The sequence below is a fragment of the Drosophila ficusphila genome, unplaced genomic scaffold (assembly GCF_018152265.1).
Source record: "Drosophila ficusphila isolate 14025-0441.05 unplaced genomic scaffold, ASM1815226v1 contig_791, whole genome shotgun sequence".
Taxonomy (NCBI): Eukaryota; Metazoa; Arthropoda; class Insecta; order Diptera; family Drosophilidae; genus Drosophila; species Drosophila ficusphila.
In genome coordinates this window covers 4510407-4534466 of record NW_025064737.1, presented here as the reverse complement: position 1 = coordinate 4534466, position 24060 = coordinate 4510407, and positions in this window count along the sequence as shown.

Below are 24060 nucleotides of genomic sequence, written 5' to 3'. Positions count from 1 at the left end.
GAATCATTCCTGAATTAGCGTCCTATCGAAAACGTCAGTGTCAAGTGGCGTCCTGTTGTTAGATAGATGTGGCTTGTTTACATAAGCGATAAACAAGGAAGCGGGAATGGCAACCAACCGGCTGCAACCCCTAAAAACTCCGTGCCAAGTGGAAATCAAAAATCCATTAAAACACCGCAGAAACGGACCCTGTAATGCTGTCAATCAGCTTACACATACACAAGGCTCTCTATTGATATTGGACTTTATTTATGCGAACTTTGGACCAACTCCTCGGCAACTTTTGGCCCGCCAGCTGATAAGAGCCACACGCTGATGAGGATGAGGCCGAGGACGAGGACGAGGACGAGGATGCGGATGCTTCTGCTTCTCTGATGACCAGGACGCCTCGTCCAATATCATGCTAATGTGTACGCACAGTTGCATCAATTGTTTTTCAATCAAAGTGCCATCAATCTTATTGGCTGTTTGTTTAATTAACGTACGCATTGTCTACCTACGGGAATCGAAAGCCGAACCGGAAAAAGTAGAAGGGGCGAGTGTGAAAGTGGACGGGTGGATGGGTGTCATCTGGGTGGGAAGTACATCGGAATATTTCATGCCAATCCATTTGACCCCCAGTCACGCCTGATTGACCCACACCCACCCCGCCCGAGTCAAGGATGCACTGCCTCCCGAGCTGCCTGGCATTTTTCTTTCGCATTTCACTTCTTAACTTTGTCCATGTCTTTTGCGTCCATTAAGTGTGTCTGTGCTAAGACTTGGAAATTGTCTTTTGAATGTTTCAATTACACGCCTTCTTAAGCACAGCTTCCCTTTCAAATTGAACCAGCGACACCAGACCCGTCCGGCTTCCATGGTCGGATAGTCGGATGGTTGGATGGACGGATAGACGGATGGGCGGATGGGTGGACGACTGCCGAAGGACGGAGACGGATCTGGGTTGCCTTTCCCTTGCTAGTTTTCCTCCTCCGTATTCGTTTTGGTTTGGTCTGGTTCGGTTCGGTTTTTATGCGCCAATAAAGTGAAATGCGGAGATAGTCGGAGGATTTACTGCCATACGGAGTAGTAGGCTACATGGTATTTGCTGTGCATGTGTGTCGCCTTATAAATTCCATCCTGTCCCATTCTGTTCCACCCCACCTCATCCCCCGGCCAATTTCGTTAAACACTTTTGCCTTAAACCATTAATTTCCTATACGTTCGACTTGTACGTGCTGCCGGCAACTCCCCGCATCCCGAATCTCTACGGAAAGTTAATTTTATTGCTAAAAGCGGGTTAAGTGCTCGGCGCACAGCTGAGTGCCTCGCCTCCATTCTGTGGGTCGGCTTTGGGTGGTCCGTGATAGAAATCAAATTTGCTTTATGGTATGTATGCTAATTTGGTGTCTGGCGAGGAATGGGGACCCCGAATCCGGGGTCCGGCAGATGACTTGAGCCCTGATGCACTTGATGGGCCTTTAATTTCGGATTGAGCCCAATGCTTAGATAACAACGTGTATTGTGCGAATTCATTTGGAAGTTATTGCAAATAAAATAAATCATGAAGATTTCGATGATATGTTCGGATGTGTAGCTTAAAAAAACAGTTTATTTTGTTAAGGTTTAAGCGATTATTTTTGTGGCTGATTGATTTAAAATTAACCTAACTGTTTTTATACCCTTGCCGAGGGTATTATAATTTCAGTCAGCGAAGAAGACACCTTTGAAGCCATAAACCCAGAATTGATTTCTTCCAGATGGTATTTTTAAACTTATATCGAATTTCTAATTAAATTTTTTTAGAATTGGATAACTATGAATATCATCTAGGTGCCATAGGAAAGATCGAGAAATATACATATATATAAATAATCGTACAAAAATGATAACATCGTTGTTTTTTAGAACAGAAAATTTTTTAAATACCCTTGGAATCGAGAACAAAATTTCATAAAAATCCGACAACTATATGATATAGCAACCATAGGAAAGATAAAAAAATCTATATGGAATTAACGAAAATTAACGGAAAAAGGAAGCTAGCTTCAGCGAGCCGAAGCTTATTTACCTTTGCAGTCAACTGCGTTTCAGACTTCTAACCGAAAATAAAACACCCTCTACAAGACTATAAAAATAATACCATAGTTGTTTTTATCAGACAAAAGAATATAATGTTTTTTAAAGACTGTTAAACTTCGAATTATGTATAATAATTATAATATAAAAATCGGAGTATAATATCATATAACTGTAAAAATCATTTCAGGAAAAAAAGTTTTATTGGGTACGTGCTAATTTAACATTTTTGCCAAATGCTATGCTTTAAGTATATTTCTATTAATCGATTCAATTCATTTTGTATATTTTCTCATTCTTCTAAAATGTTCAAAGTTTTTTTCAAAGTGAAAAGAAATAGTTATTTTCATAATAAAGCACACTGTTATTTACTAATTAGATAAAAATATATGCATTATATGGTAAAATTCAGATACCTATAAACGCCATAATTGACACCGATTCCAGATGTTATTGCTGATCAATCACCAATACAATATGTGGTAATTATATTTTTAACGGTGAGCAACACCTTTCTTGAAATGGTTAACCACAAAACTGAATGAAATCAGCGCACTTTTGCTGCCGTAATTGATATTGTTGCACTTTGACCCGCGCCGAGCTGTTAAACCGATTAAAATAAATGCAGGCCACTTTCACACCGAAATAAATATACAAAATTTATAGAGCAGTCCGAATGGTAATGCGAATAAATCAATCGAAATAGCCGCAAAATCAAATGATGCATGAATAAAATCCAAAACCGCTCGGCGTGCCAAACAATATTTGCAGTTGCGAATCACTCGAGGTCAAAGTGCACGCATATGTCGGTGTGTGCTGCCACTATTTGGCACTTCGGCCTATGACCTACGGCCAAACCAGCAACCGCCATGACACTTGAAAGCAAATTAAATAGAAAATTGAGTTTTTCGGAAAGTCATCCCAAAATGGTTGTGAAATTTTATACATAATTGAATTTCTGGTCAAGCACACACACACATACATACACAGGCCGAGAATCTCTGCATACAATTACCCAAAAACCTAAACACATAGACAGCTGAGGTCAGGTCAGCGAGGGGCGGCTTTTGGGGGAAGGGGGCGTGGCCTGTGGCTATTGCACCGCACGCCAAACAATCGGAAACCGAATGTCATCTTCAATTTCAAATTCAATTATAAAACAAATTGGTTTGAGAGCAAATAAGTACTCGCACAAGCAGATAAATTCGCCAGTTGATCAGGATGTGGACAGCGAGGACGAGAACGAAAACGAAAACGAGGATGAGTCCTCATCCTCATCCTCGAGGCGACATCAAACGGCAAATCCATTCATCCACTTTGCAATTGTGTCCGGTGAAATAAATGTAATGAAATGTTAACAAATGACAACAGGCTGGCAAACAAGTAGCGCAAGCCACAAGGGTGGCCGCTCCTGCTGCAGTTTTCCACTTGGCCGAGGACTTGCGACCGAGTCCTGCCGTCCAACCAACGTATCGAATTAGTTTGATGAGATTTATTGGCTCAAGTCCCACTTGACCGGCGGCCAGACAATTATGGATTAGTGCCATTTGTTTGGGCTTCGCCGGGATTGGATACTCCACATGGCCACATGACATTGATGATGCCCACGATGATTATGCGGCATAATGTGGCACCGATTTTCGACGCCTTTGATTGCGGCATCTCCGTTTCCTAAAAGGCATCCGATTACCTACGGCCCACGTCTACGTCTACGTCCTCGTCCACGTTCACGTCCGCCCAATCCCCGATTCCGATTCCGATTTCGAATCCAACCCCCCGCATATCAGAGTTGTGTCCTTGGGCAACCCACGCATGTCAACGCCAGGAACTGCCCTCGTCAGTGGTCCTTGGGGGAAATTTGTCAGAGCATCAGCAGCGTTAAGGTGCCAATTAAGGGCTTTTTAGTATCAATTACAAAATCGCACGTTTCCACACCTTTATCAAAGTGTGTGGGGGCGTTATCCTTGGGGTCCTTCGATGGGGGAGAGCTCGAATTACGTTGACGCCACCGACATGTTGGTCAGCATGCGGATGAGCTCCACATCCACATTCCCACCCAGATCGCACATTCACATCCTGCATCCCACCTCCCAGCTGACAACTCCTTGCGAAATTGTTTTGTGGCATTGTTTTTATCGTCCTGTTTGCTGGTTCACTGTTTTTTCTGCTCTCTTTTCCTCCTTGTCAGTCGGTCTTTGACAGCGTCATTTTGCCAGTGATTTATTGTCCTGTCGCTGGTAAATTGGGTTTGTCATTAAAGTTGCTGGATTTGGCAATGGCATAATCGAGAGATTACCAACTCCCTGCCATGGGAAGCAATTTGCGGATGTTCGATTTGATTTCCTTTTCGGTTTTTTAAGTGGATGCAAGGAGAGGTCAAGGAAATCGAATGCCGTCGAAAGGACACTTCTGTTATCTGTGATCATAACACGGAACGAGTAGGAAAGTAAGTGTAAAGAACATCATTTTTGAAGAATATTTGAAGGAAGCCAATAAAGCTATGTAAATAATTTCTGACATTTTCGTTAAGGTTTTTTCATTTCTAAATCATAACTATTAGTAGGAAAATTAACTTTAAATTATTTTCTATAATATCAAAGCTTGCAAAAGCCATTAAGAATTTAAAACACTTCTTTATTTGCTCCTTTTCGTAAAATAATATTTTGTAAATGCCAATACCCTAGTAATTATTAAAATTTTAAATTTCAACATGAAGGATAGTTAAAAGTTTCAACTCGTTTTTTTTTTAATTAATAATCTTATTAGAGCTAAGTATTCTTAAAGATCCTAACATATTTTAAATGATCAGCTTTTAAAGAAAAGCCCAAGAACCGATTGCTAAAGAATATGGAGATATGTTTATTAAACTGTAAAAGGGAATGAACATTTATTTTAGGGCACTATTGAGGTGCCTTAAAACATATGATACTTAGCGGAAGCTCGTATCAGATCCTTCATTCGTCGCGTTTTCTCAAGCGGCGACTTAGTCACACTTTCACACATGTGTCTGCGGTTTGATCCGCCTCGCATCTCCGCCAGATCCGGATTCCGGACTCAGATTTTGAGAGGGACTCCGACTCCAGGTGGCACTTTCAGCGCGCCACATCAGCCGGGAGCTAGCTGGGTGTAATCCACACCCGAATCGCCTGGCAGCGTGTCTAAGTTACACCCAATTTCGACTCGAATTACAAATTAAAATGTGCCGCAACCCACAAACTCTCGGGGACCCATTTTCACGCCTGGGAACGCGAACGGGAACGATGGGCGAGTTCGGGGTGACAGCGTTTTAAACTGATTAGCTGACACTCGTAGTAGCTCCTTCTCCTTTCTGTTTTCTCCTTCTGCGGCTGCCACGGGTCAATGAGATGCTAAGCATATCCCCAGCATGACAGCCAGTGAAAGGGTGTCGACGCAGCAACCTTTAAAGATTGTTTAATTTTTAAGCAGCCACCCGAACAAAAGAAAAAACTCTCGAATGGAAGCAGTCGGCAAGGATTTACGGGAATTTGTTAGATGTTTCTCTGCGGCTTTGACATTTCGGGGGATTGATGGATTTTCTCTCGGCTCCTGAACAGTTCAGTGAGCACATCCTGCGGGGCACTGATTTATTTGCCTCCGATTCCCAATTTAGTTTTTTAAAGTTTCGGCTAAACGCCCGAAAACTGTCATCGGACCGCGGCTGGCAGACTTATGATTAATCGCTGGTAATTATATTGATTAATTGCCTTATTAGAGGCGTTGGCTTATGCGTGAGAAACCTAATCCGGCTGCTGCCATGGATCATAATTCTTCGTTTGGTCTTGGGAGCGTGCTGAGATTTTCGGGGGTATATCATTTTAAAATAGAACAGCTTCGTTCTTCCGTTCCGTTCTATATAAGTAGCTTCGGCGTTCGATGGCGGGCCCCCTCTTTAATTACCAGAAAAACCATTTGGCGCAAATGTTTTTCTTTGTTTCGCCCATCCGGCGGGCAAACAGGAGAGGAGAGTAAACGCTGCCCGCCGTCCCTGGTCAAGCAATAATATTTCATTACACGCTGCGCTTTTCAGCTTCTCTCGCCGTTCGACGGGGCACTTAAAATTAAGCGTGCCCAAATCCCCAAAGACCACAAGCCCAACATAAACAAACTAACCGAATGAATGCAGCTCCTTCCCCGAGGAATTCGCCGCCAGGAAAGGAAAGGCAAGGAATGGAAAGGAAAGGAGCGGAGGGAGGACGAAAGGAGCGGGCCACCGCAATCATAAAAATAATAACCACATTATTGTGTTTAATAATGAAAAATATCATTTTCGGCATAACTTTTGGCTTTGTTTGAGCAGTCAGCCCACAGCCCAGAGTTTTACACCCCAGGACTCGGGAATCCAAGCATCCTCCAAGGAACGCCCGCATTTTGGTTGGTCCAGGATCGAGCAACCCTTAAAACTCGCCTAAGCATATTTTCTAAATTATTGCTGGTTGTTTGTGATTCTGGGGGGGAGGCCCTGGCATCGAGTGCCTTTTGCTTAATTTGTGGGCACACCCACCCACTGGATTTCCATCGCCCTCGGCTGCCATCAAAAGGGGTGCGTCTTGAGTACCTGCCACTTCGGGTGGAGCCGGAGCAGAAGCCACCCTCCTTCAGCCAGACTTCCTGTTGTTTTTATTGGCATGTTGACTTTTGAAATTAGTTTTTAATATGCGCAAATACTTTTGCATATTCGGCTCAAGTGCTTCGAAAAAGTGCGCCATGTGCCCTCATCAGATAAATGCATGTTTACGAGCAAGAGCACCCAGTAAAAAGTGTAAATATTTGTAAACAACCGAAATGCAATCCACAAAATTGTTTACCCCTCCCCTTCAGCTCGCAGCGGGCAGGCAGTAAAAAATCCCTGCATATTGACATCAATTAAAGAGAGCCAAGTCGACACTCGTGCAAACAACGTAATTTACAACAAATGTGTTCGAGAATTGCTCGACTCCGATTCCGGTAACATTAGCCAACCCCCGGGGAAAACAGGCGGCACAAAAAAGGTTCAACAACGGAGAAGCCGCAGAATCCTAGCATCACAGTCGGGGGTATGGTCCAGGATCTCTCCAGCCACCCTTGTTCCCGAAAACTTCATGTGGCTAAAAACAGGAGCAGGACGATGGAGAGGGAAGGGAATAGTTCCCGGAGGCGACAGGAGGCCACATTCAAGTGCGTTGATTTGCGCCTTAAGCTCTTTTAGGGCGGGAATAGCTCTTAATGAACAAAACAATGAATGCGAACAAGTGTGCAGCTACCAAATATTAGCCTTCACTTAATTTATTTATTTTCGAAAGAAATACATTTTACTGGAATATTATAGACCTACAAATAGCGAACAAGTAAATCCGAAGTAGATTTTGAAAAGTATATATTTTTAATTAAAATTTTACTTTAAGCCTAAAAAGAAAAGGAAGTTTAATTTTCTGATGTGGGACTTGTTTAATTTTCTTGAATAGGGAAATTTCTTAGTAAAATATATTCTGTTGAAGTTGATACAAAGTTTCCGGTTTTGAAAAAATAATCTCAATTATTTATTTTTAACTGCCTAATTTGAACCGTTGCTGTACCTTTAAATACGCTATGTACGTGAACATAACAAAAACACAGGAAAGCAAAGGGGGTTATTTTAAAGTAAAGTAACAAACAACCGACCTGTGACTTAAAATAAAATGTTGTGGGGCGACAACAGTGATCCGAACCATTCTTAACTGCCTTTCTGTATACTTTGAACTATTATATTTAAATTTAAAATGTAGGGGGGTACAAATACATATATATGCGTATGTGTCCAAGGCCAAAATAAGAATTGTAATAATGAGCATATTTCATTTTACAACGCCGTTTTTCTTGGGATGAACTAAACCCATTTGGGACCAATGTTAATGTTAACCCACAACAGCCAGCAATCCCTGGATCTCTATCGACCATCCAGCAACCCTTGTTCCCAAAAACTTCGTGTGGCCAAAAGCAGGAGCTGAAGAGGAAAAGGGAGAGGGAGAGGAAGCGGGACAAACCCGGAGGCGACAGGCGGCCACATTCAAGTGCGTTGATTTGCGCCTTGAGCTGTTTTTAGGGCGGGCCGTAGAGGTCAACGGGAATAGTTCTATAATGAACAAAACACATTGTAAATTGTCCTGCCGGCATGGTAAATGGGAACAATTGTGCAGAGACCCAAAAAATAGTCTACACTCGCAGAAAATAAATGAATCTCATAATGGAAGAGGATGCATAAAATAATTTATCAAAGCTAAGTGCAATTTTTGAAAGGTAAACTACCTTAAAATTGAAGTCTATTGTTTAAACATCGTTTTATTATACTAACTTACATAAGCTTCTTTAATCAATGGAATTATTAAATAAATAAAAATAAGCTAAGGTAATATAAATAATGTGTTTCGTGTTTTTGATAATATTTTAAAAGTATATAAGTATTTCATTCTATTTTATTCATAGCATGAGGGAATTATACGGATTACAAAATAAGGTAATCATAATTTCCATAATCTCTGAAGCAATTAAATACTTTTTCTTAGGACCCAAGTTTGCTCAGTGCATCACCCTTGAAAAAGCCACTTGGGTATGCAAACAAAGTGCAAAACAAAGTGTTCTCCTTTGTCATTCGGCTCAGTGTAGTTTCGGGTCGTTCACTGTAAAAGGCAAATTAGCAAAAACCAGCCCGGCAATTTAAAATAAAATGTTCTGGGGCGGCAACAACGAGCCGAACAATTCTCAACTGCCTTTCTCTCTATTAGAAACTTGTCCCCAGACAATTCAATTTAACTACCCAGAGGCCAAAGGCGAAAGGGAGTCGCTCCCTAAGTGCAGGCACTCACAAATCACAGCGAGTCCTTGGTCCTTGCCTCAATCCGAAGAACCACCACCACCGGCGATGGTGATACATGCAAAACTGCTGCCACAGCTAATTTAATAATTTATCATTTGGCTGCGAGGCGGCAACAAAAGATTATTTAAATTCGCGTGTTGTACAGATCGCTTCGGATCGAATGGGATGGGTGTATCATCGGGTTGGATGGGATTCGAAGAGTTATTCTCTGGGGTTGGAAGTTGGAAGTGCAATAGATGACGTGTCGAGGCGACGGGACTGCAGCGCAATAATTTAAAAATTTCCACACCCCTGTCCGTTTGTTAAATTATTTAAAATTAAATGATGTGGCAGAATTCAAATTTCTCAACTATTCTAATTGGCGCAACTAATGGCGAACGCAGCGAATTGTAAAGCAAATCGCCAACAATGAAATCGGGTCTGCGAGTGAAAAACCCTTTGACGAGTGGCGGGCTCTCGAAACAAATTTGTTTACGCTGCGTTCTGAAATATTTTGATTTATATAGACAGGCTCTCGAAATCCAGAGAGTGCCGACTCGTCCCGGTCGCATGTGTAATCCTTTCGTGCCCATTTCAATTGTTCGATTTGACAAATTGATTTCCACTTTTACCCGCTCGACTCGGCTCGCTCTGATTGCTTTTGGCTTTGGTTTGTTTGCTTTGGAAATTGGCATTTTTCGTTGTTGCTGTTGCTTTTGCCGAGCTGCCGCTGCTGCTGCTGCTGATGTTGCCGCTGCTGCTGATGCTGCTGCAGTGTCTATTTCACATTTTTTGGCCACATGTGCGTAAATATTTATTTAGTTCTGGCCGCACCACAACCAGTTTAGTTCTCGCTCTGCTCCGCCGCACTGTCGCCCATCATTTAAATGCATGCAAATTGTTGGCTTACCTCGCCTTCTTTCCCATTACCTCCTTTTTTCCTCCTTTTCCCGTACAGGTCCTTTCCGCCCTTCGGAGGACATACGCCTTGACTCGATTACGAGATGCTAACAGGGCCACGACAACTTTGTTGAAATTTATGTGCCATTGGGCAGTGCAGCGTCCGAAGCACAAAAACAAAAAGAATGTTAATTGCTTTTGCAAATGGAGTACGCTGCCAAAATGGCGCTGACCAGCTAGTCCACACATAGTTGGTTACTTGGCCTTTTGTTATGGCTGTAAGTGGAGAAGGTTTTTTGCCTTATTTTACAAGCTCACTTGCAGACAGAAAAGAAGATTACAAAGCTCATTTATGAAAGAAACAATTTTTAACATCAATTGTTAAATTAACTTAATACCAATACCATTTGTGACTTCCAAACTAAAATTGAATGATTAAAACATTTAACATTTTCCATCATCAGTACAAATTTTTAAACATTTTTCACTTACTCTAGTTTGATTAAAAAATATATTTCAGTATTTTCCTACAAATATTCTGATTTATGCACAAAGGAATCATTACATCATTTGTATACTATCAATTCAAGAGTAGTTTTCTGATTCCATTTGCCTTGAATATTTCATTACTTTCCCCTCTCTATTTCTCGCAGTGCAGTAATTGAGCTTTGCATATAGAATCATATTTTTTGTGGCCCGCCATGTCACTAAACCGGCCATTGTTCTCGCAAACTAAGCCCAGCAATCGCCGGCTGCTACCCCCAATTCGGCTGGCCAACTCCCAGCTCCGCCCCTTGCTTTTGGCCACCTCTTTGGGCCACGTCGGCGAATATAAATTGCGGCTTTATCAAAGCGCACGTCAAATCTCGTTTAAATTAATGAGTTTGAACACTTTTTTTGCTGTTTGCCTCGCTGTTAGTCGCATAGATGACGCCTCTAGTTTGAAATTCAGTTTATTTATGCGTCATAAATTGCGGGAAATAACGATGGATTGCGGGCCAAGGGGCAGGAATCGGAAGACTCCTGAAGAACAGGAAGCACTGCCGCCGGGCAAGGCGTTTAAAATATGAAACATTGTTTGCCACTTTGCGATGAAAGCCGAAATCGATTTGGGGGAAGGGATGGCCTGGGTTTTCCGAGAGGCAAGTGTGAAATGAGCAGCGGCGGTTAAGTAGTCATAAACTTTCAGGGAGAGGAAACGAAGTCGAGTCTGCCTCCAGTTAATTAAAATGTTTAGCCCGCCGAAGTGTTGATAATGACAATATATATACAAGACGGCAAGGCGAAGACGAGTCTACTGCGAAGTTATTAAAGTTATTGTGGCGTGTAATTAGCTGACGAGCTGTCAACAATATAAGACTCCTCCTCCTCCGCCCGGAGGCCTCCGCCGGATGGGTGGAAGGATGGATCATTTTACGGGTCTTCGCATTGTTTGCTCGCCAAATTGTCGACTGATAAATCAATTGCTGGCGGCTCTGCCAGGGTGGATGGCGAATTATTGCGCCTCGGGGGGAATCGTCGCCGGTTATTTGTTTAATTGACTTGCGAGCATCGTTTGCCTGCCGGTCCATAACTAATTTTATAATTAGCCATGCTGCGGCGTGAATTACGGCTCCTATTACGGAGCGCCAGGATGTGCCGGGATGTGCCGGGATATTCCAGGATCCGGCAGGATGGCGTGGCAAATGACGGCGCAATTATGTCACATAGTCGGTGTCTCTTTTATCGTCGAATTTAGTGCGCTTCCTTTTACAGCATACATTGCGATTAGTCACGAGTTCCAATCCTAAAATACTCGGCTCCAATTACAAACAAATACGATTTTCAAATGGTGTTTTATGAGCAGATCTGTGGTTTCATGTTGAAGAAATAATTGATGTTTTATTTAATAAATTATTGATTGTAAATCAGGGCCGGCGGAAGGTGTATACCGGGTGTTGAGCACTCCACACGCCAAATCTTAGCGGGTGTGGAATTCAACACCCCAAAATGCTTGACTTGTAGAAAAAAATTTATTTACATCCATTATTATCAGTTGAATGGGCCTGCATATAGAGTACCTATATCGAAGAAAAACGAAGAGAAATCCCGCCTTTACCACGGCCCAATTAAATCAGTTTCTATTTAAATAGATAGATAGTAACTCTCCCAAATACTTCCCAAGTTAAGCATTTTCCAACTTAATGTAAAAACTACTTAAATAATTATGAGATTATCATAAATAAATCTTTTCAGATTGGTACTTACTCAGTTAGCTCCTTGATCTGCACTGCAATCTTTCGTCTTCTTGAAGTAAGATAATCACCGCAACCACTTTATTCGCAACATTAACACTTAACACTTTACCCTGAAATTAAATAAGATAAAAAAAATAATAATAAATAATTTGTTACAAATAATAATAGTTAGAATTATTTTGTTAGTAAAAAAGGTATTTACCTCGTTGGGTTTTTTATTCACTGCATCTTGAAGTTCACTCCAAGCAGAACGGAATAGTCATCACTGTAATGAAAAGAAGCATTCCAAAATATTAGTTAAATTATTTTATACAAATCGGTTGTTTAAAAAATACATACCCCAATGAGGTGATGCACTGCATCCTGGAGTGGAGTTCAATAAGATAACCACTGCAACCACTTTATCCGCAACATGTACACTTTACACTTTACCCTGAAATTAAATAAGAAAAAAAAAATAATAATAAATAATTTGTAACAAATAATAATAGTTAGAATAAATTTGTTAGTAAAAAAGGTATTAGTAAAAAAGGTATTTACCTCTTTGGGTTATTGATTCACTGCATCTTGAAGTACACTCCAAGTAGAAAGGTATAGTCATCACCTGTAATGAAAAGAAGCATTCCAAAATATTAGTTAAATTATTTTATACAAATCGGTTGTTTAAAAAATACATACCCCAATGAGGTGATGCACTGCATCCTGGAGTGGAGTTCAATAGAAGATCACGCCATTCATAATTGATCCTGCAGCCTGTTGTCCAGTCCATTTATGTGGTGTCAGCATACTATATATTTCCGGTAACCGCATTCTTACAACTATTACTATATATATACTACATATATTTATATTATATGTCGCTACTTGTTTACAATTATTAATTGTGTTTGATTTTCATGTACTTCAAGTTCAATATTTGATAAAATTTACCTTTCAAATTTCTTTCATGTTCTTGAAAACTTTCAGATCTTTATCTGTTTCTTTTAGTTTCTTTGTCAAAATATTTATGATTTTTTAAAATATATAACTTAATTATTTATTGTCTAAAGGATGTACTCACTGCGTAATAACTTTGGTGCAGTGCATCCTGATGTCGAACTTCAAGTTACAAGTTGGATGGTGTCACCAATTATTTTCTGCAATCAGCCAAATACACAACCAAAAACCTGAAAAAAAAATATAAAAAAATTGAATTAATTAACAGCATTTTTTTTACAAAAGCCACGTCATCACATAATTAAAAAAAACTGCAACTCACCTTTTCAGGTTTGGATGCCCTGCATCCTGGAGTCCACTACATGCAGGAAGGGATCGGGCACCTTTAAGTTCATGCCAAGTCAGGTCATGATGCAGTGCATCCTAGGAGGAGTCGACCCATGGTGCACTGCATCCGGGAGTGGACTCCAGTAGGTGGAGTCGACCCAAGATGCACTGCATCCGGGAGTGGATTCCAGTAGGAGGAGTCGACCCATGGTGCACTGCATCCGGGAGTGGACTCCAGTAGGAGGAGTCGACCCATGATGCACTGCATCCGGGAGTGGACTCCAGTAGGAGGAGTCGACCCATGATGCACTGCATCCGGGAGTGGACTCCAGTAGGAGGAGTTGGCCAGATACTCTCTCCCACTCTGGAACCACGTCACTAACACACACGCACACACACACACTTCCAGAGACCGGAAAAAGTTTCTTAGAGAAACTGCCGGTCATCCCGGAGAACTGAGAAATTGGCCAAAATCAAGGGGTATCCCACTACGAATCAGCCAGAACCACTTGGGAATTATATGTGCGAGAAAACGAAAAAAATAATTAATTATCATTGTCGCTGACGTGGCCATATTAATTTAAATAACATTTAGTTAACATTACATTTACATTATATTAAATTAACATTATTTTAACATTAAATTAACATTACATTAATATTAAATGGATTTTAATTAACATTTTACATATAAAATAGTTTTTTTTACCTGTTGCATTTTGATTGATTGGTGTTGTTGTTTTATTAAAACAGTGTTTCCCTCATCATGATTTGGAATGATTTTGAAACAAAAGGGGCGGGGGGGGATATTGAAAATTTGTGAGGTCATCACCCCACTCAAAACTGTTTCTCCGGCCCTGTTGTAAATCAACAACGATTAACCCCTTTTTACACCAACGTTGCAAAATGTAATTTTGTGTTCTGGTATAAATTCATCTAAAACTTCAGAGTGCACGGGTTTTTAGCAATCAAACATTATTTCAGTTAAAACAGTCCAAAGTTTAGATATAAAATTTGACAATACTATTATGAATTTGATGATTTAGTGAGTAAGAGAAAGATGATAACTAGTTAATGTTTAAAAGAAACTAATTTCTTTTCTGCTAACAGCAGCGGAATGAATTGAAATATAAACGATTTTTAAGTGCTTAATTTATTTAAATCTATTTACTAGCTTGGCTGGCAACCACCTCCTCTCGAAAATCTTTGACTGGGAATGTTTTTTGTGTTAATTAAATTAATTTGTAGCTGGGGAGAAACTTTGACAGTCCTAATTGAAAAAATGCGCCTAAGCCGATAATTAGCATATTCTGGAAAAGAGAAGGAGGAAATTCTGGCCAGGAGTGGGATTCAATTACTCATACTTGAGGCGTGAATGGAAAAGTTTTGGACCGTCGAGTGAAACTTTTGCCTGTCCTTCAAGTGACCGCTGCTGCAACTCTAATTGGGCAAAAAACACACACATACACGCTGCAAATTGTTTTAGCACAGTTTGGTCCATCCTTTGGCAAGGATTCCCCCACTTTTCCCCCAATTTCTCCCACTTTCGCCCCTTTCTCCGGCCACACACTCAATTAAAACTCAAGACCCATCATAATGCCTGCGCCTTTTAGTCTTGATGTTTCAACCTTTTCCACTAGAATTTTTTATTTAAACAGTCTGCGGGAAAAAGGATTTACTTTGATTCTTTTTTTCCGGCACAGGGCAAATTGTGTCCTTTTTCGGGGAAGGTGGACATCTGAAAAGTGTGTAAAGTTTAAAGAGCCTTAAGGGATTATGCGCACAAATGTGTTGAAATTCGGGTCTTAATGATAGACCAAGTGGCATGCCAACCGAAAAAAAGTCCCAGAAAAAAGCAAGTGTCCGAAAAAAGGACACAAAAAGGACACGCATTTCGGGCCGTGGCTTATGGCCATTTATAGATAAGAACTTGGACCGAAAAATGGCCAAAGCTTCGCCAGTTGGCCCGATTGACTGGCTGCTTATTAGTGTCCTGCCAACTGTGTCCTGACTCAAGCTGCGACCTGGATAAGTGGCCCTAAGCCTGCCGAGAATTCCCCATCCTGCGCCACATTTCAGCGAGATTTCTGCAGGGATTTGCGACAGGTGGGTAAGAGTGGCTCGGGGGTTAACATCTAATTTTCATTTAATATTTCTGTAATTTCAGTTTATTTACATCTATTTGTTTGTTCAGCATTGACTCGCTGACATTTATATCCCTCTGCTGTTTGCCTGGAACGCTGTTTGTTGTCTCCTGCCGAAATCTGTCAACTTCCATTCGGAACTCGGCTCAAGTGGCTCACGGGTCGCGTGTCCAAATATTGTTATTTGTTCAGCCTGGTCGGGGACAGTTTGCAACCCAAGAAGGGGAAGACCTCTCGGCAGGAGAAGAAGGACAAATCCAATTGAAGTACAACGGAAATATTACAAGATATGTGTACATAATCGGATGATGAAGTACCAAGTGTTGCTGGACAAGAGAGGGGAGTCTCAATCGAATCAAAATCTTTCGAAAGTTTGAGAAAGAAATGCAAGTTTTAATGAGTAGCTGCTGGTATCTTAGGTAAATCTTGATAAAATTAAGCTCGGTTCTACAGTTAATTAAAATGATTAATACAATAATGCAATAATTCGAACTCCTTTTATTTTTATAAGCGGCGTTTAATTACAAACCTTATTTATACACACTTCAAAGCAGAAATGTTGACTTTTGTAACTTTTCATTGTACTTTCCCTTTCAAAAAACCATTGACTTTTCATGGCTTATGATATAGGAACAATATGTAGGAATTGTTCATAATATTGTATGGTTGAATTCCTCTAACTGATACTAAACCACTTTTTGATTGTTAAGATATTGTGTGGTTATCTGCCGTAACTCTTACCTGGATTTGATGCATATTGCCCTTCTAGACTAGACTTACTGCCACTTTGGACGGAATTTCCCGTGTTTCTTGGGAAAATGTTGCCCACACAAGCTGATACAATGTGCCGAAGCACTTGGCTGTGGAAAAGTTTCCTGGGTCCCGTTCCGAAGGCTTTTCCAAGGGAAACCCAAGCATCGCCCATTACGGACAACAACAATCTGAGGCTGGCAGCAAAACAAAAGGCAATCAAAAAAGGCGCACTGCTTAAAATAAAAAACAAAAGGAAACAGGAGAAAAGGAAATACTTGCAGCTAAGTTTCCACTTTTATTGTGCCGAGGAGGGTAAATTATACTACGTGAGTGCACATGCTGAATTTCCCAAACTCTACTTAGTGGCCCCGGTTTTTGGGACGATTTCCTCATCAGTCGAAGCGGTGGGGAAGTGGTGATGGTGGTGGTGGTGTTGTTGGTGCTGATGGTGCGTTACCGGAATCAAATATAAAATACATTTAAAAAAGTAAACTCGAAGGTATTAAGAGGCAAGTGCACAGCTCAAACAGTCCGTAGAAATCGCAATCGGAGAGACAAGGATAAGTGGCTCGAAGTGGAGGAGCGAGGACACTAAGTAGCAAATGCAACTGACTCTGTGGCAAGTGGCTTACACTTACTTCGCCTTCGGATCCTATGCTAATTTGGTTGCCACACAAATCGAGATTGATTTCGGCAGCCCCACACTTGACTTGAGTCGATTTAAAATTTTTGCCACCACAACAGCATGAAATATTCAAATGGAATTCAGTCTCCAGCTCGCCTCCTTTTCCCCAGCCACCCAGCAGCTCTCGATTTGTTCTCGAGTGCGATTCCAGATTCCGGGACAAGGATCCGGATTCGGAGTCTGATTCGGGTGCTCAAAGGATGGCAGCACCCGGCTCTTAAGTGCGGTTGCAAATGTCAATTGGCCGTTCGCCCAAAATCGAACCGGTTACCGATTGCATTTTAATTTTCCACTTCCACCTCCACATCCACAGCCACAGCCACTTGCCCAACTGACAGCAGACTCAGCTGGAGAAGAGATTGGCAAACTCTCGGGCATCGATCTCGTTTTCTTATTTACATTAAAAGCTGTTTGCATTCACTTAAAAGGATAAGCAATGTCCTTTTAATGGGTTTCAAATTGAATAAAGGATTAAGTTGTTAGTTTAAAATTGAATTGCGTGCGCTCGTCCGAAAGAACTTCGACTCGCCCAAAGGGTTAGTTTTCAGTTCTCAGCTCTCAGCTCCCAGTTTTCCGTTCTCCTTTCGAGGGAATCGCTTGGCAATCCCATTTCACGCTGCTGCCCAAAAATCGAACGGCCAAACAATGGCTAGCAAATATGTGCAGGAAAAACCAATAGATATAACGAACAACGAACTGAGGTCGGGCCATTCGCTAATTAGCAACGCTCTTGGCAACCATCAAAAGCAGGATCAGGATCAGCGGGATTTCAGCGATGCTATCTAATAAGAGTAGCCAAATTTAGCTATATTAATTCGATACTGAACATATAAAAACCTTTAGTAATACAGATAGGGATACTTACAATATGTATAACTGTAAGCCTTAGATTGCGGTAATTTCACAATGATGTTGCTTACTTGGCAAACATACAACTTTATGAAATACCAGTCTAGAAATATTATGTTATATCTATTACCCAGAACCAGCTTTAAATTTGCTGAAATTGCAGCACTGTTTACCAGCAGCGGTTGCGATAATTATTTGGCAATTTTGGCACATCCGATTGATGCTCCGCATTGTCATAACGACCAGATGCGAGAATTCTGCAGGTGTCGCATCTTTTTGCTCACTTCCTGCCAGCGGAAAACTTTAACGAGCACATTAGCAGCATCCCCTGCGAGGATTCATTCATTTTGCGGACTAGCGATTTGTTAAGCTCACCGCCCGCCGGGAAAAAGGGGGAGGAGGGTTTGGTAGCCAGATCCGGATACCGCTTACAATTAGTTGCCGGTCGGGCTGCTCATTTTAAAACTGCCAAGTGAGGCCAGACCGGGCGCTTAGTTTGCCGTCCCTTCTTATTAAAACAAATTTGCTCATTACTGCCAGCAAGGCAGAAAACCAAAGACATTTGCAAATGTCCTCTTTGTTAGCCAAGTTTATTTGGGAACTGGGAGCCGGAGACACCGCAGATGTGTCTGGACTATTTTCCCTTTTCGTATCCCCGGGGGACTCGCTCCACTCCATTCCACTCCGTATGTGATTGAGAAAAATCTAGCGCAACAAATGAAACCGACTTGCCAGAAAAGGTGTATTGCTGGCAATCTGGGAGCAGGTCCTGTAATTGAGTTCCCTGGCCCTAGTCAGTCGGATATAACGAATAAATTAAATAAATTGATGGAAGATTGCACAGCACAGACCAAAGGGGCCAGGACCTGACGGAGGAACACTTGTTCAGGACAAATGCAAATAAATTAATCCTTGTAAACGCAACATCAAAAGATACTTTCTCCTCCTTTGTGGCTGCTTAGTTCCGCCGCAATTCGCGTATTATAATTGCTGTAGTTTGTTGTCTGCCAGGACACTCTCCCCTTCTTAGTCTTTTAGTGCACAGAAAGAATATTTTCAAAAATATCAAAATATCAGTATTAGGCAATACTGTTCTTCCAGGATAAGCAAAATCACGTTAACAAATAAATTTAATGGATTGTGTTGTAGTCTTGATTTGTAGTTTTATTTAATATAAATTGAAAGATCTATTATTAAAGCAATCAAAAAGCTAAAATGATTTTTTAAACGCTTTTCTATCTTCCATCTTGATATTTGGTATCATATCTTAAATCTTTTTAGTTGGTTACTTAAAAATGCCAACATTTATTCCCCTCAGTGTTTTTCTTGTTGGGGCTCTTAGAAACCATGGCTGACTCTTAGCCCTGAAGTTGCCTGCCAGCTCCTTTAATTATGTCCCGGCTTTGTTTGCTTTTGCCTGTAATGTCACACTTAAGCGGATTTCGCCAGAGAGCCCGGCTAAAGGGTAGCAATGACATAAATAATCAACCAGCTCGGTGGCAACTTCTGGCCACTCGGAATGCTGATAGTTTTATGTTTGCCGCTGACAAAGATGGGTTAAAGGGTGGCCCGACACTTGCCCAAAACCCGTGAACAATGCTCCTCGGCCGCGTGGCATTTTGCGGGCTCAAACAATGGCTACAACTGTAGCTGGAACTGATTTGCCAGCGGCTTCCACATAAGTATGCAGCGGCTCCGCGAACATCCACAGTGCTGGCAACTTAAGATTGCCAGAATACAGCTTATAGAAATAGTTTTCAGTAGCTTTTTAAGGGTTTAAAAGTATATAAATTATAATTATAATTTGTGCTACATGGGTTAATTATAAAGCCCTTAAATCTATTAAATGTAGATGTTGGTAAAACGGAACTCCGATTCAAAAAACAACAGTCAAAAAAGGCAGAAGATATTTCCTTATAAAAATACTTCAATTATTTTCTTTGACTCTCCTTGATCGTAATATGAAGAAGAAGTTCATAACATGTGAGTTTAATTTAAATATTTCGTAAAATGTTTTGAAAGTCTTTTAAAATTTTGAATTAATTGTAAGGTTCCAAGACAATAGGTTTGTTGTACTAAATACGCTAAAAATTTATGAAAAAATTGACAAACGGATATGTGGAGTAAATATAAATCTGCTAAGCACCCATCACCAGGAATCAACATAGAATACATTAGGAATTTTTTGAAGTATAGCTAGACTACACCTGTAAAATTAAAACTGAATGCGTTCGACCTCTGGTAATAGCCGATTTCGGCTAGAAAAAGCCAACTAGGCAATACTGATTTTTGTTTCTGAGAGGAACGATCCCCAGTTGACCCAGCACACGCCCGCAGTATAAACAACTCAATTTGAATGCATTTAACCGCGTAATTGAGCCACGCGCCGTCCAGCTACGCGTGCGCTATTTGCGGCCAACCCGCCAAGGCTACCGCCCAACCGCCCAACCACCTCCCCCTTCCCTGACACCACCCACTCCCCACCCCCTGCTAAGCGCGGCAAATTGCAAACCAATTGGCATGCAACTGGTTTGGTGGCAGGCCTAATGGGAAAGGAGGCGGCAGGACGAAGGGGCAGGGGGAAGGGGGCGGGGGAAGGACCAGTGGCGCAGTCAATGCCCAGAAATTAGTGCGTAAATGTTTTCTCACCAAATAAAATCGGCCAAAAAGGGCCCAGAGTTGCGTACCGAGTTGCCGGGCTTTGTGCCTCATTTCGCCACGCTTGCCGGGAAATTAACTGCGAATTATTCGGGCAGACGAGCGGGACGCACGTTCAATTTCGCCGGATTTGCGATGCCCTTCAGAGTGGAACATCGCAATCCCCGTCTGACAGGTGAGCCTGATCGGGATGATGATGAATTGGCGGCGCGTGCGATGCCTAAACGCTAACCAATTGGCCACTCAGTTGGCCACCGGGAATGTGGGAATCGGTATTTGATCCTATTCATAGAAAATTAGAAATTATAAGTTCCAAACATACCTTTTTGGCCTTCTTTTGTGGAACGGATTACAATTCAGATCATTAGTATTGTGTTAGTAATAGAGTTTATTACGTAAGGGTTGATTTTAAACATGTATTGCCAATAGAATGGAATTTTTGAATGATTTATTCTTTATTGATGGTTAATGAGAATAAGAAAAGAATCATAGCAACCTATACCAACCTTAAATTTTGAAATACTTTTTTGTATTTTATTTTTTGAAGCTTAGTTTTTTCATAAAGAGATTATCTGAGCACATGGACTTTATTTGGGAAATATACATTTTTAAACGAATCCGCTTGCTGATATGGGAACTTATATTTGAAACATATTTTTAAAACTCTTAATTGGACTGTTACCACTTTATATATAAAAGCAAGAACTTGGTACCTCGTTAATTTCTTCCTTACAATAAATGATTGGTTATATATAAAATTATAAGATCTAAAGCCTGCAAAGCGTACTTACCCAAATCATTATTTTGAACTGACATTTTGAATTTTATTTTTACATGACAACCAGCTGATCAAGATGTAAAGATAAAGCATAATTCATACCCAATCAACATCTGTAAAAAAAGAGTATCCAAAAAGAGTATCCAATTAATATGACTGTAAAAACATTCCATTAAAATGCATTTGTATACAACCATTTTATGGGGACAAAAATAAAATTTGTATCTCCGTTCTGCCTTTAAAATGGCTTTTCAGGCCATGCCACAAGTGACACATTTGCTCATCATGCCACGCCATTCGTATCTCTCTCCCCTAATCGACCATAATAACATCAAATATTATTTGCAGCACAAAGGCGAAAGGCGACTTTTACAATTTTATTGCCCATGCGCAATTTCAAATATTAATAGCCCGGCAAAAAGGAGAACACAAACCGAACCAGTTAACCAGTTAAGTTCGCGCAAACAATGCGAGGAAGCGCGAGCGTTACACTTTCAGTTAGAGAGCCCGGCTTCAATATTACATGAGCACAAATTGCAATTTAATCCACAGATGTCAGCATTACGATCAGTGTCTCTGGGACAGCCCTTTTGCACGTGCCACGGGTGATGGAGTTTTCAGAGGGGGAGGGGAAAGGGGGAGGGGGCCATGAAGTTGAAAAATGGCATTAAAGTCACATTGACAATCATCAAAATGTGATTCGGCTGGAAAACAACAAAGGACCGAGCGGAACCCACCCCGTGGCGTTTGTGACTCAAGACACATGTGCCTGCCAACCGCCCAAAAACATTGAACCACCCAACCGTCCGCTCCCTGGTGACACTTTAGCGTTTCCGGGACTTCGTCCTTGCAGCAGGAGCACTCCCACCGCCCCCCTCCTGACTCTTCATCAAAACGCTCTGCGCAAATCTGTCATATAACTTCGGCAAAAGGACTCTTGGGAGCTTGTTTATGTCAACTTCAGGCCATAATTTATATGAGCCCGCATATGTATACATATACATATGGGGGAGGGGGAGTGTCTAGGGGGCGTGGCGTACTTATTAAATTTTAATTGCAGACAGAGAAACAGATGGATGCGCCGGCAAATAGCGCACCAAATGAACTAAACTAAGTCGCAACTTTATCTACCACTCCCAATTAGACAGCCAACTTGGTGGCGGAGGAGTAGTTGTTCCCGGGGATCCTTATTTATCTGCGCTTCGGCAGAGTTTTTGGAGCGCACTCAGACGCGAAATTGTCGCAGCAATCCAAATTCAATTAAACAAACACAATAAGTTTCGATAAAGCCGCGCCGATAAAGAAGACAAACTAAATATTCGCATCAAATTTACTAGCACCCGACCAGTCGAGTCGAGGGGATGGTTTCTCCGCAAAGAGAAGTCAATGGTGCAGATTAAATGCCGCTCACACCATCGCGACCCGGCACACATAGTACACACTTCCCGGGAAGAGGATGTGATGTATGCGTAATCTGGAGCAATTCAGGCGCGTAAGAAGGCCCTTCTGAAGAGCGTTTACAAAAAACCGAACTCAACTCTCAGCTCGGCCTGCAAAACAGGCCTCGAAATCGAATTCAAATTCGTGGAATCCCAGCTCGGATTAATGGAAAATGGGTGGGCGGGGAGAACGACTTAATTGTGTGAGTGTCGCGTTTTGATTCTGCGGAAAATCTTCGGAGAGTGACACCGAAAGTTCCCCAAGTTCCTTCCGGTGGCTGTGACACGCCGGATTGGAAAGCAATTGTCTTGGCTTTGCGTCGAGCCGTTTGGGCCTCGTTAAGGGTAGCTTAACGCCGGCCGACGCCGCGTTAATTTATCGTCTCACTGATTTGCGAGGCGTTCTTGCCAGGCCTAATTTACACCCCCAAAAGTATAAATTTCAAATCGCAGCAGGGCTTAGGAAGCTCCTCTTAAAGTGATTTGTGTTTCCCACGAAGAAGTTTGTCCAAAGGTTGAGTATTGGTTTGGATGTTTTCTACAAAAATCTAGGATATCATTTTAAAATCACAATAATTGTAAGGATACGCTAAGAAAAAAAAACGTAAATTAATTTTTAAAAGTTAACATGCTGGGGAGCTAAAAATAAAGTTCAAATGTTATATAGTCTTCAATTTTTTTTATTGCAAAACCTTAGCGTTCTATGTTTTTTAAAAGTTACATTTTTATTTTAACCCTTTTATATATGTACATATACCCAAAATATCATAAGATGTATTTAAAACTTTATAAATGTGTATTGGCACTGTATTATTTTCCACTCTATTCGTGGGTTGCCAATTAATGGATTTAATGGATTTATGGATTTATAGCCCACAGGGATATTCGAGAATATTGTGAATTATGGCAAGCAGATTGGATTGTGATTTTTGAAAACCCAGGAGAGTGCTAATACATACTCAATTTTGACCCCTGATTCGCCGCTCGCTCCTTCTTTCCTCGTCAAAAGTTTTTGGGGCGAAGTGTGTGCAACTAAAATTAGCATTTAATTTTATGCAAATTAAACAAGCTCCTCCCCTCCATTCGCCATCTCGCTCGCTCGCTCGCTTCTCTGCTGTTTGAATTTGCTCACATGTCTGCAGCTGAATAATTTAGCGACTTACATTTACAGAAATTAACGCACACCGACACACGGTCGTCCTTGCATGTATGCATGTGTGGGTGTGCGGTGCAAACAGGATTTGTGCGACTAATTGCAAAGTACTTAAGCAAAGCTCTGAACAAATGTAAAAGCAAAAATTGTTAATAAATTATTTAAGCGAAAGCGAAGGAAATTCGTTGGTAAAAAAGCGAAATAATTGCGCATGCACCCGCACAAAAAACAAAAATCGAAGTGAGTTCGCCCGTAATAGATATAAAGGGATTTTCCCGGATCCACTCGCCTGTTTGCTTTCGGGCAACGCTGTC